The 3,679-nt window shown below is 30.3% G+C and overlaps 1 non-coding gene across 1 annotated transcript; it reads left to right on the top strand.

The window, feature by feature from the left end:
• The first annotated feature begins 1,242 nt into the window (after positions 1-1,242).
• LOC117283794 lies at positions 1,243-1,369 on the top strand. The gene has a single exon (XR_004514834.1). It is a non-coding gene; the product is annotated as a U6atac minor spliceosomal RNA (small nuclear RNA).
• Positions 1,370-3,679: the final 2,310 nt, after the last annotated feature.

The raw sequence follows: 3,679 nt of genomic DNA, 5'->3' as shown, positions 1-3,679 counted from the left end.
GGAAAGTGGGAAGGGTAGGGGAAAGGGAATAAGGGAAAAGAAAAAAAATCTGAGAAAATGGAAATAAAATGTTTGTAAATGGGGAGGGGAGAAAGGTGTGAACGGAGGGCAGGGACAAGGGGAAAGGTACAATGTAAAGGTACAAGATCCCAATAATGAATGTAATTGAACTGTATACCTGAAATGTACCAATAAACTCAATTAAAAAATAAAGAAATGCTTGTTATATAAATTATACAATAAAGTGAACTCTAGCTTTTTCTTCCTGCCACTCTACTCCTCTGCCAGCCTTTCTTCCCCAATACTTTCCCTTTCCTTTCTTGCTTTTTTATTCTTCCTGTTTTCTTTCTGCCTTCTTTTCTTCCCTTTCTCACCTTTCTTTACTTTCGTTTTTAAAACAAATCGCTATACTTTATATTTTCACATAGCATATCATTAACATATTACTGATAAAATATAAAAATTTAACATTTACCTAAAATTAACTAGACATTTTTGTGATATCTACTCATTCTTAACTATAATTTTGAAACTTTGGATCATAGCATTATAGATTGTTGATTGTTGGTGAATGAATTCTGCAATCAATTAATGAATAATAAAGTATACATAATGTTTTATGACCAACCTATGATATTTATTAAATCCAGGTCTTTATTTGCAATAGCCATAGGTGAAGTGCTCAAAAGCAATACATGGACAATTCGAGGATACTACATTTATTGCAAGTATTTCTATTAATAATCTTGATTATACCAACAATCTAAAACTATTTTGACATGCCAATTGTAAATAATGATATTATTCTTTTTTCCTATATTATCCAAATGTTACAGGGTCAATTTGGCTATATAATTTCAATGATGGCACTTAAGATATAATCGGGATCTTCGAAATATAATGAGGATAATGAAGGTGGCCAAATGTGTATTATATTAATAGCATCTTATTACCGTTTTTCTTCTCAAGTCTTTTATCATTCAAAAATAACCCAGAGGAAGATATATGTTATAGATTTTATGAAATTAGATAATGAATTCAAGAGTAATCTTCTTTTGTTTTTTATTTTGTTTTGTTTTTGTTTTTGGTACCAGGGATGGACCTCAGGACTTTGTGCTTTCAAGGCAGGCAGTGGAACTATTGAGCTAAATCCCTGGCCCCAGAGTAATCTTCTTAAACCTTTCAAAATTATTCACAGGTCCCTACACAGAGAAATAAATAAGACAAAAATATTAATTTTTAGTGTTGTATGAAAGGGGAGAAGGTTAGCACTCCCCTTGACAAGGATGGAAGAGGTCCTTGGGCCTGACAACACGAATACAGTTAAGACATTGCCACCTACTTCGTGGAAAAAATACTGATTTTTTTTCTAAAAATAAGAATATTTGTCTTAAGTTCCTATAGAACTGTGTCTAATTGTAATGATTTTTTGAGAACAAGGCACAGTTGTGGGTAAGAGCTTACACTCATGGGCAGTATGACCTAGTTGAAAATGCAATTCTGACCTGATTAGTTATGTAACTGTATTGTGCTTCAGTTTGTTTATCTAAGAACTAGGTGTGATATATTAGCTCGTAAATGTAAACAGTTTTCTAGGACTTAAACAATTAAGAGTCCATAAAAAATTTAGAAATGTGAAAGCATTCAGAACCTAGGAAAATAAGTCATTATTAAAAATCTCCCTTTCTCTGTAATTTGCTGAAGGATCAGGTCAGCAAATATTATCAATACTTTAAGGGACTGAGAATAGGGAAAACAAATTTATTTAAAAATGTAAGGAATGGAAAACATTTCTATCCTTTATCAAGTACACTAGTATACAAATTATCATAAATTATAATATATAATTTCTCAGAAGAATAAATCTAAGACACTAAACACTCAAGGCCATATAAATATCTTTTGTTTAAATTGGTTTGTAAAACAAATATTTTAAGAATTCAGTGGCCTAAACATCTTGAAAAATTGCTGGAGAAAATCCTCATCTTTTAGGCTTTTCAGAAAATAATATTTATGTCCCTAAGTAACACATTTGCCATTAAAACCATGATTGAATACTGAGCCCTATCATATACTGTTATATATAAAACATTATATTAAATATAGCAACATTGTGTTACTTCCAGCATATTTTTGACTTGAAACATCAATTTAATTTGCTTAAAGAAACTACTGTGCACAGACTTTCCAATTTTTTTTGAAAATATCTCTCAACAAATATATATTTCTTATCTGTTTCAAAATATTCCTTTTTCGTGGCAATGGGAACAATCCTTAAAAGACAATTGCTCTTTTAAATGTAAAAGAAAATGCAAAGCTTCCTACTAATGATGATAAATTAGGCTTCTAGATTCTGATATTTTTTATTAAAACAAAAATCATGTTTAATTGGGGCAATCATTTCATGTTTTATAAAACAAAAATAAATAACATTTATTTTACAACCAGTGAATCTATTGAATCTATTAAATTCTCAGCCTTTAATAAATGGTATCCTACAATAAATGTGTATTTTCAGAGTCAGCCTGGGCAATTGAACAACTTAATGTGAACTTGTCTGAAAATGAAAATACATATCCTGAAGATATAGCTAAGTACAGGTTATCTAAAATTGATCTACAGTACACTCCCCCCAAAATCCTCCCCTTTTTTGCCCTTAATATTTACCATTTCTAGATCCAATGGCTGCCAACTTTGATTATCAGATGGACTTTGTCCAGCATATGTGAAAATCACAACCTATTCCAATCAGTTAATTCTGTCTAACAGTTTTCAGTGAAAGGATTAGGTGCATAGATAACCCTTCTTAATTAATTCTGCATTTACTTGGGAATCTAAAGGGATTTTTGTTGATATTGATTGTGTCTTTGTACATAAATTAGTATTGTCTCCATCTACATACATATGTATATATATATATATATATATATATAATGAAGTACATATTTATCTTTATATGCTACGGTGCATTATTAACATAATATAAATCTAAAATATATACTAAATAATATGAAAAATTTACTTTATACAAGGTTTGTCTTGGAAATAAGGCAATATTCAGTCTGCCCTTTTTAAAAATAGGGCCTTAAAAATTATTCTCATTTCTCGTGCTCTTCTTATACTGTGGTTTCTTTGAAGTATCTCGCTGAGAGATTAGGCTAGTAAATTCCACAGATGAAACTCGATGGTACACTGGCTCATATACAGAGATCTATGAAAATGGTGCTGTATAATTTCAGAGACAAAGTCAGAATAGAGATGATCTGTCTGCTCACCATCTTCCCAGGGGAAGAATCCTACCACTTTTGGGGCAGGGATAGCATTAGCATGGGTCTTGGAAGATTTTCAAACATATCATTAGTTATTGAATAAACACAATAGACAAAAAGAAGGTTAATACTTGAAATTCAAATGTTAAAAAATTTTGCAAAACCAAAGTGACTAAGACATTATAACTAGTAAACAAAAATTTTAAGTTAAATTTGATTAATATGACTGATGAAAATTCCTAATGATGCCAAAATTTTGTAAAATCTCATAGAAAAGAAATGTTGTGCAAAATATTCAGAGTTTAGAGCACAGGGTTAATTATAGATTGAGCACACCACGATAAAGTTTTCATAGTGTTAAGTAGTGATCAACAGAAATTTCAATTGTGAAAACAAACAAGAAAGAAAAA

The sequence above is a fragment of the Fukomys damarensis genome, unplaced genomic scaffold (genome assembly GCF_012274545.1).
Source record: "Fukomys damarensis isolate Sample0158 unplaced genomic scaffold, DMR_v1.0_HiC HiC_scaffold_30, whole genome shotgun sequence".
NCBI lineage: Eukaryota > Metazoa > Chordata > Mammalia > Rodentia > Bathyergidae > Fukomys > Fukomys damarensis.
The sequence above is the reverse complement of the archived record's forward strand: the minus strand, read 5'-3'. Positions and strand labels throughout refer to the sequence as shown.